Below are 15,225 nucleotides of genomic sequence, written 5' to 3' on the forward strand. Positions count from 1 at the left end.
GTTAACACCCTTAAGGCTTCCCAGACTGCCTGCAACTCCCTCCAATTGGCTGACCTCTGGGACTGTGTCTTCCCCCAGCATCCTTGGGCTACCTTCGACCCCAAGTGGGCCCCCCAGCCCCAAGCACTGGCATCCGTGGTGATGCGAACAGACACTGGAGGAGACCACCAAAGACCCCGTACTAGGTTCTCTTCTCTCTTCCACCACCAAAGAGACCTTTTGGTCTTTGAGGATAGATGGATAGTCCTGTCCAGGGACTCTTGTGTCCCGTCCCAGCTGCCCAGAATATTGGCCTGGAGACACCTGAAATGAGCTCTTGCCCAAGGAACTGCAGGGATTGTTGCCACCAATAGGCCCAACCCTGCCATAGCTGACCTGATGGAAATTGTCTGATTGGACTGCAGGAAGGTTACCATGTCTTTCACCTTTATCACTTTTTCCTCCGTGAGGAAGACTGTGACACTGAATCCACCAGAAAACCTAGATACTGTAAGACCTGTGTTGGTATCAGGTGTGACTTCTCTTGGTTTATCAACCACCCCAACCTTTTTAGACAAGAGATAGCTACCCTCAGATCTCCCTGCAGTTGGAGCTTTGAGGGGGCAAAGAATAAAAGGTCGTCCAAGTACGGTATGACAGCGATCCCTTTCAGTCTTAGGGGAGCCAATGCCTCTGCCAGGACCTTGGTGAAAATCCTGGGGGAAGAAGACAGACCGAAAGGCAGAGCCCTGAATTGGAGGTATCGAATCTGACTTCCCCAAAGAATCGCTATCCTCAAATACTTTTGAGAGTCTTCTCGAATCGGGATGTGAAGATACGCGTCCCTTAGGTCGAGAGAGGCCATGAAACAATTTGGAGGGAGTACTGATCTCACTGTAAAAATTGTTTCCATCCGGAATTTCCTGTAAGTTACCCACTTGTTCAGTAACTTCAGATTCAAGATCAACCGGAATTTGCCTGACGGTTTCTTTACTACAAACACGTGTGAATAGAAACCCTGATTTATTTCCTGTGGCGGAACTGGCACTAGAACCCTCTGATCTATTAAATCGCCAATTTGCGACAGCAAAGCTGACGCTTTCTGGGGGTCTTTGGGAGGTTTGGTCAGACACATCCTTGCAGGTGGGACGTGTGTGAACTGTATTTTGTAACCCTCCCTGATGATCCTCCGGATAAAAGGACTTGGAGTAGTGTATTCCCACTGTGGGAGGAACTGCCCCAGTCTCCCCCCCACAGGAACCACGTCACTGGGATTTAGTGTTTTTTTTAGAAGAGGAAAAGAGATTGCTTTTCTGTTTTCCTCCCATCCACTGTTTCTTAGGGGTTGACTCCTTAGAGGTCTGTCCCTGTCTTTGAGGACGAAAAAAGCGTTTGCCTGTAGTCTTCTTAGGTTTGACAGGAAAAGCCTTTTTCTTGTCTGCAGTACGGTCCAGGACTTTCTCAAGATCCTGTCCGAACAGAAGGTCTCCCTCAAAGGGGATGCCACATAACCTCACTTTTGAGGCTGAGTCTCCCGACCAAGACTTCAGCCAAAGTGCCCTACGTGATGAATTTACGAGGGCAGCGGTCCTGGCTGACAATTTAACAGACTCCGCAGAGGCATCTGCTATATAGCCTGCTGCTTTATGTAGCATAGGAAGGGAATCCAGAATTTCCTTTCTGGAGGTCCCCCCTTCCAAGTGGCCCTGTAATTGTTCCAGCCAGACCTGAAAGTTGCGAGCCACTATTGTCGTGGCCATTGCAGGTTTTAAGTTATTCATGGTTACTTCCCATGACCTCTTTAACAGTACTTCCATCCTTTTATCCATGGGTTCCTTTAGAACACCCATGTCCTCAAAGGCGAGATCTGTTGACTTTGCACACTGGGAAAAAGCTGCGTCTACCTTGGGCACTTTATTCCAAACACAAGAGGGGTCCTCGCTGAAGGGGAATCTCCGCTTCATGCTTTTAGGAAAAAATAACTTTTTCTCTGGTTCCTCCCACTCTTTTTTGATTGAGTCTATCAGTGTGCTATGAACCGGAAAGACCCTAACTGAATCAGTTTTAAGGGTCTGATACATCCGGTCATGCAAGGACAGGGAGACTGGCTCCTCTCTGATTTCGAGCGTCTCATAAATTACCCCCAGTAAGGCATCAACCTCCTCGAGTGAGAGCCTGTATCTGGGAGAGCTTGACCCTTGAACAGGAACATCTCTGGATGATGCCGCCTCACTTAGGCCATCCAGAGAATCAAGTTCCTCCTCCTCTGATTCGTCACCTACAACTGGGGTGGAAGCAGAGGGGACTGCGGCTGGTTTTGGGGTTTCAAGGTTCGCTAACATTGCTTTGATGGACTCCATTTCTTTCTGTACTCCAGAAATCAAATCCTTACAAGCTCCCGTAGCTTCCTTATAGACCAATTTGTCTATGCATGGTTTACAAAGGGGCTTAGACCATCCTTCTTTTAATTTAGCCATACATGAAGGACATCTCTTCTTCCCCCCTGACCTCTCTGGTTCTTTGGGCAGAGCCTAAGGCAAGAGAAGGAGAGAAGAAGGAAGGGAAAAAACAAACAAGCCAACGTCAGCGAAACCTTTAGCAAAATAGGACGCCTTCACCAAACACCTATGTGCACCCCACCAACCGCTAACAGGATTCGCAAGACTCTTTAGTCCGGATCCTGTTTTGAGAGAGAGAGGGAGGGAGGAAAAATACACCTGGACCATTTCAAAATGCCTTTGCATTGATTAGTCCATTACTCCCCCCCCCCCCCTCTCTCCCAGCCCTGTAGGTACAAGACACCTCTGTGTTTGCCTACCTGAGCTGGTTCGGCTCCACTGCCACTCTCCACTGCATCCATTTCGTTCAGAGCACGCCTGAAGGCTTCCCCTCGTAACGGTGATGAAGCGATGCAGCACGAACGCTTGAAGCACGCGCTTAACCGCCTGGAGGTTTTCCTTTGTAATGGCGATAAAGCGATGCAGTGCGAACGCCTCGTGGCTGCGGCTTTTTATAATAGCCACCAAGGTCCCGAACGTCCACGCTCGCCGCGCGACCCGGAACCGGTAGTGGATTGCCGGAAGTCCTCTATCCTCCTCCTGTGATGCACAGGCCGGAACTCGAAGCCTGTGCCCGCCCCCGCCTGACTTCGCGCCAATTTAGAACCTATTGTCAGGCGGGGAAACGAACGCCCTCCCCGGGCTTCAGAAGGAGAACGCCGGTTCGAAGCTGCAGTCAACCCGACCGGAGGACTTCAAAAACGTCCGTTTACCAACAGGTAATCCGAACTCCTTCCCCGTCTCTTATGGGCTATCCCACCGTCAGGGGAAGGGGAGCTCCTGATCCAGCCTCCTCCTCCGGTGGAGGAAACACAAAGACTGAAGGGGAAGGGACGGAGACCGCCCTTTAAAGATCTGGTTTGTGTTTCCTGCCTCTGGAGGTGGAGCCTATCTCTCTAGTGCTGTCCTGGACAGACGACTAGAGAAACAAAAGTTGGATTTTTTTTTTTTTTTTTTATATTTTTTCTCTTGGTATAAGGCATGAACAATTTTTATTGTCCGATGCCCCAGACATGCAGTTCTGGGCAGAGGATTTAAATAACTGGCTCTTAAACTTTTTCAGCTGGCTCCTAGATTCTAAGCAAATTTGTCAAGCCCTGGGTTAAGGACCATTTACAGCCCTGTCCATCACTCAGTAACTACCCGTCTCCAGGAATCTCCTCCATGCTCTTGAGACTGTGCTGGGAGACAGCAAAGCTGGCAATGGAACATATTTTATGTGCCATCCAGGAGGAGTTGGACTGCCTGTGCAACCTCTATAGCAGGGGTGCTTTAAAAATGTTTTATTTTAACTGTCCCTTTGAGAACCCTGCCCCCCCCCCCCCCCCCCCCCCCCAAGATCACTTTATATCAGGAGCATAAACATCCCTTGTGAAAGTAATAGGCAGTGACAGGTACTCTTTAGCAAAGGAGCTGGGGGTCCAAGACCAAAACCCTCATTAGCACTTAAGCATTCAAAAATGCCAAGTTTAGCCATTTTGAATACTTTCATTTGGTGCCTTTAAAGCAGAGTTCATCCCTTCCTGGAGATGGGTTGGGACTTCTCCTGGAAGGTTTGGCACACCCCCCCCAACCCCTGGGCCAATTAAAAAAAAAAAAAAAGTGCAGTGCACATGCAGAGTACAGAACCAGCAGTGAAGCTGCCTGGGAACCTTAGCAGCCCCCGTGAGCCAATCTGAAGATCAGCTGGGGTGCTGACATCTTGGGCTCCCTGGACAGGCAAGTGCCCCAGTGTTAAAAGTCAGCAGCTACAGTATTTGTAGCAGCAGTTTTTTTCACCCAGGCTGAAAAACTTCAAAGTCTGTAAACCGGAAGTGATGCTGACATAGTTTCCAGGTTACCAGATCTGAGACCCAATCAAAGCTGTAAAAAAAATAATAAAAAAATAAACACGCAGGTGATGCCTGCAGCTATCACCCTAGTACAACCCCTTCAAGCCAAGGCTGCATACTTTGCTATGGCCAGCATGAAGGAGGTAAAATGTGGGCTGGGTGCACATGAAATCATGTACACCAACAGGCCATTCACCTCAGCCTGTCCCCCTTAGGGATAAGGTTAAAATATAAAATAGATTTAAACCACCTTTAGTAGGGAAACCAACTTCATAAAGAAAGATCTTTAGGACTCAGCTGTTAGATGTTGTGCTCAACTGATGGTCATTCCTCTAAAAATGTTTTGCATCATAAATTCTATCTTCAGATCCTGCTTATGGCATAATGAACTCCCTTGGGTGAAACACCTACAGAGAACCAAGGATGGATATGGGGGGGGGATGTGGTCTGGATGGGCAATGTTGCTTCAGACTTAGAAGCGTCATTTTAGCAAGTCCAATACACTTTTCCCCATAACTATGTCCTCATGCAAATGACAAGACAAACGCAAGGAGGCCATGCTACACTAGATTTAGATTGATAGTAGCACTTTGTCCTTTTTCCAACCAACAGGTTAAATCTCACCTGCCACAGGTCATTAACTTCTAGTACCTGAAATAGCAACATTCTATCAGGGCTCAACCAAGGGCAGATAGTGGAATACAATACCCTACCCTGATATTTAAATGTATGCATGATGCATTTTATAAAAAGGATTCACATTGCAAGGTTATTCCATGCTGGTAGATATTTTCCTGAAAGATTACCCCATGTCCTGACTGGCAAAGGTATGTGCATCACAAGAGAACAGAATATTTTGCACATAATGAGCAAAGCGATAGACTCCAATGTGAACTTGGTACCACACACTAAAATGTAAAATCTGAACTAGAATTAAAAATCAGTCATGTAAATGAAAAACAGCAACTTGCATTCTATAGCTTCCACATTAATAAGGCTCTCAATAGGTATATTTGTTTATGGTTTTATTTTCTATATTTTAAAACAAAAACCATAGCATATTTTGATGCCACCATAGTTTTGGTCATCAGCTTGGTGGTGGCAAACCGCGATGTGAAGGCAATCGTGTCATAAGCAGATGGTTGTAGAATCCTGGGAAAAAAAAAAAAAAATAAATCCAACTCAGAACAAAGTAATCACTAATGCAATTAAAAGCTCTCAACACCATAAACAGCTTCAGTGTTGGAGGGACAGCCAACTACAATATGGGTGAAGTTACCACCCAAGCTCTGCAGCAGTTGTCGTTAATCTTGCCTTCACAAAAGTAAGGCCACTTTCACACTGAGGCGTTTCTAAACTGCCAGTAAGCACTGAGCGCTTTTGAAGAGCTTTCCCTCAATTTTAATGGAGAGGGGAGTTTCACAGCCCTGCCAGCACACTGCCCAAGTGTGAAAGCGTTCATTTTAATGGAAATAAGTTTGTGAGCTTTTTATGTGCCGTTTTTAGCGTGAAAGCGCCTCGGTGTGAAAGTGGTCTAAGCCACTAGACCAGTGATGGTGAACCTTGGCACTCCAGATGTTTTGAAACTACATTTGCCATGATGCTCATGCACTCTGCAGTGTAGTTGAGCATCATGGGAAATTTAGTTCCAAAACATCTGGGGTGCCAAGGTTTGCCATCACAGCACTAGGCAAATAGATCATGTGACTGGCCTGCCCTTGAGATAGGTAGGTATATTTCAGGTACGTCTATGTCAATTGACACTATAGAATTGTATAATTCAAATATATAATTTTGTACATTCACAGACATCTTTCCTTTTCCAGGGTAGCTCAAATAGGCTTAGAATGGGGGTAGGAGCAGGTTTAGGCAAGCGTTGCAGGCATTAAAGTGGTTCTAAAGACAGAACGTTTACTTTACCCCCTTCCTGACCAAGCTCTTTTTTGCAATACAGTACATCGCTTTGACAATTGTGCAGTTGTGTAACATACCAAGGAAAAAAAAGTTTTTTTTATATATTTTTGGTTAAAAAAATCCACAATTGGTTTACACAAAAAGTTATCACACCTACAAAATAGGGGATTGATTTATGGCATTTTTATTAATTTTTTCTCATTAGTAATGGCAGTGATCTGCATGTCTTATGACTGCAGACAGATCAGGTACTTTTGACACTATTTCAGGACTATTGGCATTTATACAGCAATCAGGGCTATAAAAAAAAAAAAAAAAAAATGTACTGGTTACTGTGTAAATGTCACTAGCAAGGAAAGTTAAACACTAGGAGGCAAAGAGTTAAGTGTTCCAACTGTAGAGGGGGGGTTCACTAGAACATGACATATCACCACTCGATCGCTGGGAGCAATAGATGCCTGTCATGTTGCTGGGCAGAACAGGAAAATGGCTTGTTCAATGACAGCAGGCCACTGGCAGACATCAAGACTGCGGGAATGGCAGCACGCACACTGATGACATGGCAATGTGCAGTACATTGTTTTCACGCACATGTGCCACTTTGCTGACTTATATCAGCAAGAGCCGGTTGGCAAGTGGTTCATTAATTATGAAAAAAAAACACCAAACCTTCTGCATATAGTATCCCCCAGCCCCCTTATATACTTACCTGAGCCAGATTGATCCAGCACTGTGCACAAATGCAATGTCTACCTCATTGGCCCAGAGACAGCAGTGGAAGCCATTGGCTCCTGCTGCCAATAACAGCAAGTGAAAAAAGGGTACAGGGCCGAGTCCTGCTGTCAATAGAGAGACAGTGAGGCTCAGGAGCAAACCCATGTGTGCCTATGTAGCAAGTGGCTTGCTATGGGGGCAAGCAGCAGTGGAGCCATAAATGCAGATGTGGGAACCCTAGAGGATCTGGGCTGATCTGTGCAAAAACATTATAGAACATAAAAGGTTTAGAAATCACTTTAAATGAGGAAAACAGTGGAACTTAAAATTACCTGTCCAAAGTCTTGATTTATTGAATTTGCCAATTCAGTAATTGACAGTGTTGCAGTGACATTATCCCAAGACAAAAAGGTCATTGTGCTGTGGCATCTAGGGCCTCTTTAATATGCATCCTGTATAATAAAAGACACGCATACATTATGATCACGATAACAGCAATGAGTCCACTATTCATGTTTACACTTTTTTAAAGTTTACTTTCATGCAACATGGCAGAAACCTGGGACAGATGCATTTTAACATTGTGCTGTTCGTGCCTTAAAAAAGTTATTCCAGCACAGCCATACAACCAAGTTCTGTGTATTACAAGGTGTAGCAGGCTATGGTGGGTTTTATGTTTGCCTTTTCTGACACCTCATTTACTACTTTCAAAGTAAATGTGCAACACAAAGGCAGAAGAACTAAACAGTTCTGTAAAATATATGGTACACAATTTTACAATGTCAATACATTACTAAGGCTTAGTGATTAGCACTACTGTCTTGCACAACTGTGGTCACTATTAAGTTCCAGTAATGACATGATCTGCATTTTCTGTGTTTGTTGAATTCCTCCCACATCTGAAAAACATGGGAAGGTTCATTGGCCCTACATTGTGCAGGTATGTATGCATGATTGGGACCCTAAAATGTAAGCTCCTTGAGGGCAGGGACTGATGTGAATGTCTAACACATAAAATACTGCTGTTAACGCAGCTCTATAAATATCTGATAAATGAGAACCACTGCCCACTCAACATATGGCCCTATTTTATCTGGAAACACTCCAGCCTCATGAGCATAGTCTAGACCTACCCCTGGCCTTATTAGGCTACCCAGACCCTACAATATGGGGACTTGCCTTTGCTTCAGCTACAAGTCAGTAGTGGCATTGGTAATTTATGTGGCCCCTGGTGATGCTGGACCTGCAGTATGAGAAGACAATGGTATCTTCATATATCATGCACAGTGTTCTCATGTTCTCGTTAGCTTTGCAATGAACTTACATGTAGTACATAAACTACAGGCAGCACACTCCATGTTGGTCTCATTCATGGAATCAGCGCTTCTAAACAGTGACCTAGAGAAAAAAAAAAAAAATTGAAAATATAAATAAATTAGAAGTTCTGGCCTGGAAAGGCTACAAAAGCAGCATTCATACAATCAGAAGCATTGCCCTGGATGTCACTAAAGGGCTCTAAGGCATTGACAAGTGATAAAAGGGAGAGGGGAGACCAGACACCTCAGTTTTACTTCCCCCTGAATTCAATAAATTTGCTGGACAGCACTTTCCATTGTATATATCAGAGAGGCAGTCAATGTCTGTGCAACAAGCACACTGGTGTGGCAAACTGCATGCAATTCAGATAGGAAATGCATCATTCCTGTTGAATTGCATACAATTTGGAGTCGATTCAGTTTGTATGGCTCCAATCACACTGTACACACAAAAAGGTGCATGCACTTTGCCACACTGGAATCAGATGGGTGTTCACACCTATGCAATCGGATTCTGACAAACGCACCGTTTTGTGAACCGTTTTCTTGGGGTGTTAACATTGACACCTACAGCAGTTCACATGAACAGAGTGCAATTGTGATCCAGGAAGAGCCCATGAATTGCAGTGAATTCCATACTGCATTAGTGTGAACCAGGGCCAACACATGTAAACCCAACACTTCATATTCCTGATATGTGCCTGCTGTACCATGTACTTGTATGAGAAAATATCCTGTTCTTTGTATTGCTTCCTTTGTGTGAAATCCCTGGTGTTCCTGCCAGTCCCTATTAAAAAAAAACTGACCACACTAAGCAGGAAAGCACAGCATGCAAGTTCTGTGCTAGAAACAGTGTACTCCTCCAATGATCAGACTTGTCCTGACATACTTCCCCACAGCATGTCACTAGGAAGACAAGGGAGCCATTTTTGTTGCAGGGGATGTCTAAAATCTAGCTTGTATATTGTGTAGACTTTGGAAAAAATAAAATAAATCAGTCAACCAAGAACTGGCTCTATAAAAAGTTACTCAAATCATACAAATCATATGTGGGTCAAAACCCATTAAATTTGCTAGAGCCGGGCACCACCCTCGATTCGCGATTTCAATAGTTTTTGTTGGACAACGCGCCAGTCCTGAGGAGCTGCAGGCAGGAGTTTAGGTGAGGCCGTGGCTTGAGCCTAGTACACACCCTCACCTAAAAACTCCTGCCCGCAAAAACACACACACACTTTCGTGCCAACACTTTATCACATTGTTACATGACACCATAGGGAACAGCACAGTCACCTATGTGACAAGCACACTAAAATAAGCTCCCACACTTCTCATGCTTTTCTTTGCAATGTAACAAAACGCACATCCCGAGCCCCATAGGGGGGTGGCGATCATGTCACTGCACATGCAACACACACCAGGGTGATTGCGGTCTACACCACAAAAACACTCCAGATTCTCCCCCCCCCCCCCCCACTGGGGTCCATTGCACTATTGATATTTTTCAGGCCATTTTACTGAATTCCAGTGCAGGAAAGAGGCAGTCAGTTCTACTTTCCCCCCAGAACTGAAGAGCACAGGAACACCATATAACCCACCTCCAGTGCACTCCTCATGCAAACAAACGCCACACTGGACTGCACGTGGTGAGGACCATCAAGGTCAGAGCAACCCAAATCTCTGCAAATACCGTGTTACCATCGCCAACCACCACCCAGAAGTCATGTCTATGGGGTGATCGGATAACTAGGAGTGCATGCACCCCCCAGGGAGAAGACAGGCCGGACACCCCATGTGCACTCCACTACATTAGCTCAACCCAGGAGAGGTCACAGGCGGAACTCCCTCTAACACGTCTATCTCACCTGCGGCGGGAGGTGTCTGGATATCAGCGGGCTGGAGCCCTCACTGGCCGGGAACACCAGCAGCCGACTGCCGCCATTACTAGACCGCGAGTCTCAGCGGACACAACACACGTGCAGCTCCCCGACCGAGCCGGGCTGAAAGGAAGAGGAAGGGCGAGAGCTTAGATACTGAATGTCCTGGGCTGTACCATGTGAGCTGGGCGGGGGAGGATGGGCTGTACTATGTCGGAGGACGGGTTGTATAAGACAATTAGAAAGCAGTGAGGAGAGACGTGTGGGAGGAGGATTGTGAATGAATAGAATGTCCTTAGAGGGTGCACAGCTGTGGAATGTTCTATGAGAGGGCACCAATGTGTATCTCATCCTCAGGGCATGGCAGCAAACTGTGCAGCTCCCATTTCTGTTTTTTGCAGTAAAATGTGAGACTCCAACCCTCCCCCATGTTTATTATGTGTTCCCTCAGCATACATAACAGTTATTTTAGGAATAAATGCAGGTATGGATGTAATATACACATAGCTCCTAACTGTCCCTGATTTGGAGCAATGTCCCTCTTTCCTCCTCATTTGTCCCTCACTTTGGTCTGATCTATATAGTTATATATAAAATGCACTTTTTATCTTTCAAAAAGCATTTCTGCTAAACCTTTCATCCAATTTCTAAATTGCTGCATTTGTACATTTTAAAAGCCAATATAAAGGAATAATAGGGGTAAAAAAAAAAGCCCTTTCTGGATTTATTTAACCTTTTTTTTGGTTAATTCTCCTTTAAGGGGGTGTGGCAGGGGGCGTGTCCTATGCCTACATACATTTGCTAGTAGGTGTCCCCCATTCCCATGTTGGGAGTGTAATGGAAATTTGTAGGTTCTGTATATAATTGTATTCTATTTTATATGTATTGCACAATGCCCTCACTGTGCACACGGCACTAATAATGTTTTCAGTACATGTTTTGCATTCTTTCGAGTTCTGATTAGAATAAGCCTGCCTATGTAACGCCCCTTGTTACCATAAACGTACAATTGTAATATTAATGTGATACCTACGTAATCATGTGTATAAAAGCCTTCAAATGCGTCATAATAAAGGAGAACGGTTATTTGGAAAGATGCTGAGCGTATCTTTTGTGTCTGTTCCCTACTGCAGTAGTTATTAATTTGGAACCACTAATCAATATGAGGATAGGAGTTGCCTATCATCAAAATATCCATTTCAGGTGGCGAGCCAGCTCAGCAGGGGTTATCAGGTGACCCTGAGTATCCGAAACAAGGAGCTTGAGACGATCCGGGAATTTCTGATAATCAGCCGGCTGAGGTAAGCCTTTTGCTTACATTTGAGTTATCAGACTTCCTTGATCGGTAAGGCATTTTCAGGACAAAGGGTACCTATTTTACACCCCTTAATCGAACTGTATTGATTGGTGGTTATATGTTATGTTGTCACTGTCTACTGTCCATCAGAGTGTTATAGAGAAAGGGAAGAATAGTGCTGTTCACAGGTATATGTAGTACATCTGCTAGATAAAGTAGTTTAGAGGCAAAAGGGTATAGGCACACGTAGAGAAGACTGGCCAGTCATTATGGGCATTAAATTAAGTAAGGGAATGACGGGTAAGAGACCCTCAAAAATGCCCAGTGCAAGAGGAGCGCTATATATGAACCGAAGGTGCGGTTCCACCTATACTGAGCCCCTAGATTAATGGTTAAAGTGGACAGGGATCCACAAAGGGTAACTGGGTTACCACCAAAGTCCACGGGGACAAAGAATCATGCAGAGTATACAGCTAGAGAAACGGCTATTTATGTGAGCAGGATGGATCAAGAGTGACATTAACACTAGACAGAAAGGGACTTTTTGATGTTAAGTTGTGGGATGAATTTGGGGTCAGGCATTATAACTAGTAAAGTCAAGAAACAGTAATGAGGTTTAAAACAGAATGCTTAAAGGGGTTGTAAAGGTAAATGTTTTTTCACCTTAATGCATTCTATGCATTAAGGTGAAAAAACATCTCACACTGCCCGCGCCCCCATTCCCCCCGTTTTACTTACCTGACCCCTCGAAAATCCCGCGCTCGCCCCCGCCGTCCTCTTCGCCGCTCAGCCTGGCCGCTGATTGGCTGGAGTGGATGGATTGAAAGCAGCGCAGCCATTGGCTCGCGCTGCTGTCAATCACATCCAATGACGCAGCGCGCCGGGGGGCGGGGCCTTGTGATACAGCGAGCGGCTATAGCCGCCGGCTGTATCACGGGAGCGCGCCCGCAGTGCTTCTCACCAATGCGAGGGAGCTCGCATTAACGTGAGAAGCACCTGCGGGAGGAAGCAGAGACAGCCGCCGAGGGACCCCAGAAGAGCAGGTTCGGGGCCACTCTGTGCAAAACGAGCTGCACAGTGGAGGTAAGTATGACATGTTTGTTATTTTAAAAAAATAAAATTTTTTACTTTACAACCCCTTTAATATGTTGTCAGAGAGGGAAGATGGGATGAGCACTATATAGATTAATAAGAATGCGGCGCTACCTAAAAGTGCTAAAACTTATAAATGAATAATAATCCCAAAATCAATGTAAATCAAATAATATCCACTAAATGAAACATGGATATAATAAGAAATGAATCAATATAAATAATCCAAATTAAGATACGCATGCACGCAATAAATGTGCAACAATGAGTGAATGATAGTCCGTGAAAAAATCAATCCAGTGATTAAATAGAAATAATCTGCATAGATAATCCAAATGTAAACAAGCATATAAAAAATATATATATATAAAAATATATAAAAATATATAAAGTGAAAATTCGTGAAAAAAACGAATGTAGTGACTATTTAAATATTCAATATACACACGTGATTGTCCATAAATAAAGTGCACTGATGACTGATAAAATTGCAAAAAATATATAAATAAAGTTCATGCAAAAAAGTGTGAAGAATCAATTCCCAAGAGTGGCAAATCACTGCAAACTTCAGTGCTTAATGGGTGCACCAACTATTTTCCCCAGCCTCTCACCTCCAATAGCTGGTAAATAGGCACTGTGTGAAAGGGTAACTGCTGGCTTCTTATTCATTCAGTCACACTGCTCCACCGCTGTTTGTAATTCACTGTAAGGTTATGTATTATATGCCCTCCCAATAGCTCCAGGATATCCAAGCCATATAGAATGGAAAAACACAGAGGGCTTTCATGTGTAGTATCTTCGCTATTTTATTGAAATAAAAGGTAAAATCCACACTTACATTCACAAATACAGCAGAGTGTGCAGCAACCGCGGACTTCCGGTTTCGGCCGTAAACCGGAAGTGATAGGTCCGACACCAAATTCCTTCCCTGACGCGTTGCGTTACAGAACGTAACTTTTTCAAAAGTTCAAGTTACGTTCTGTAACGCAACGCGTCAGGGAAGGAATTTGGTGTCGGACCTATCACTTCCGGTTTACGGCCGAAACCGGAAGTCTCCAGATGACGTCGCTCTGACGAAACGCGTAGGGCGTGGCCTAGGACGTGCACCTTACACTGGTATACAAGCAGCAACGCCGGCGCAGTTAATTTTAAAGCGATTTGTCTCTTTGGATATTGTGAGTAACCTGACTTCTTAATAAACAAAAACGTTCAAACAACAGTATTGCACTATGTTTGTACTTCTGTTTCCCTTTATGTATAATTGCTAAACGGACTATTTGCGGAAGGAAAAGTGTAAAGCATCCCCCCAGCATAGCAGAAGCAGAGCCCAAAGAAAGCTGCACAGTGGCTCATACTGTGGCTGCTCGGCTAACCCATTGAGGGTTTTTGGTCTGGTGAGCACATATATATACCTTTTTCCTAACACAGAGTGGCGCACCGGAGAGGAATGCATTTAACCCTTCTGCACTAGTCACTTTGCTCTACCTTCCTCATTTGATGAAAGTTCCATGCGTTTTTCCAGCAACCAGATGATGCGACTTTGAAAAAAAAATTTTGTTGGACATTATAAGATTTTTGTTATTATTATTTTTTCTTGGTACTTTCACAAAACGCTTTTTGATTGTCACTTTGAACATAGAGCATAATTTTTGGATATTGGTTTGCATATGATTCTTCAGATATTGGTTTGCGTATGTTTTCTATTGAGCACATTAATATTTTTAATTGTTTATTTCTATGTGATTGATTCACCATTTTTTTAATACATATGTGCATTTTTGAGGTGTAAGTCAACAGACACACATCCTTTTTTCTCTTTTTTCACGCATTTTAATATCACGTATATAGTGGTTTTTGGGAGATTTCCACCTTAATTTGTATTAAATTTTCCAGAGCACTAGCAGAGATAATAGATCATTTCACACTCATACATGATTTTGGTATCCACAGTGCACAAAAAGGTTTTAGCGCCAAAGCTTAATTTATATCTCAGATTTCTAACCTATTCCTATTTTTAGGGACAGGTTTCAAGCACAGGCAGCTTTAACCCCTTGAGTTCATTTTAATTCATCTTTATTTCATTTTGTTTTTTCCCTTGCCTGTGTGGCGGACGGGTGGAATTTGTCCATAGCGCAATCTTATCTATTTTTATTGCCATCAGTGCACTTTATTTATGGACAATCACGTGTGTATATTGAATATTTAAATAGTCACTACATTCGTTTTTTTCACAAATTTTCACTTTATATATTTTTATATATTTTTATATATATATTTTTTATATGCTTGTTTACATTTGGATTATCTATGCAGATTATTTCTATTTAATCACTGGATTGATTTTTTCACGGACTATCATTCACTCATTGTTGCACATTTATTGCGTGCATGCGTATCTTAATTTGGATTATTTATATTGATTCATTTCTTATTATATCCATGTTTCATTTAGTGGATATTATTTGATTTACATTGATTTTGGGATTATTATTCATTTATACGTTTTAGCACTTTTAGGTAGCGCCGCATTCTTATTAATCTATATACTTATTTTTTAGTGCAGAGATCACTGTTTTTATGCTGGCTGCTTCCTATGCGCATCAATTTTGTATTTTCTTATGACATATTAGGTGGAGCGCACTAGTTTAC

At 43.5% G+C, this 15,225-nt stretch overlaps 1 long non-coding RNA gene and 1 other non-coding gene across 2 annotated transcripts; both read right to left on the minus strand.

The window, feature by feature from the left end:
* Positions 1-5,377: 5,377 nt before the first annotated feature.
* Positions 5,378-10,339, minus strand: LOC143940671 (uncharacterized). Its single transcript, XR_013263908.1, has 4 exons — positions 10,176-10,339; positions 8,322-8,395; positions 7,330-7,449; positions 5,378-5,521 (listed from the first exon to the last, which is right to left on the minus strand). It is a non-coding gene; the product is annotated as an uncharacterized LOC143940671 (long non-coding RNA).
* LOC143941519 (small nucleolar RNA SNORA13) lies at positions 7,602-7,731 on the minus strand. Its single transcript, XR_013264208.1, has one exon. It is a non-coding gene; the product is annotated as a small nucleolar RNA SNORA13 (small nucleolar RNA).
* Positions 10,340-15,225: the final 4,886 nt, after the last annotated feature.

Source organism: Lithobates pipiens, unplaced genomic scaffold, assembly GCF_037356315.1.
Source record: "Lithobates pipiens isolate NorthernLeopardFrog02 unplaced genomic scaffold, aLitPip1_a1.2 Scaffold_3, whole genome shotgun sequence".
NCBI classification, from domain to species: Eukaryota; Metazoa; Chordata; class Amphibia; order Anura; family Ranidae; genus Lithobates; species Lithobates pipiens.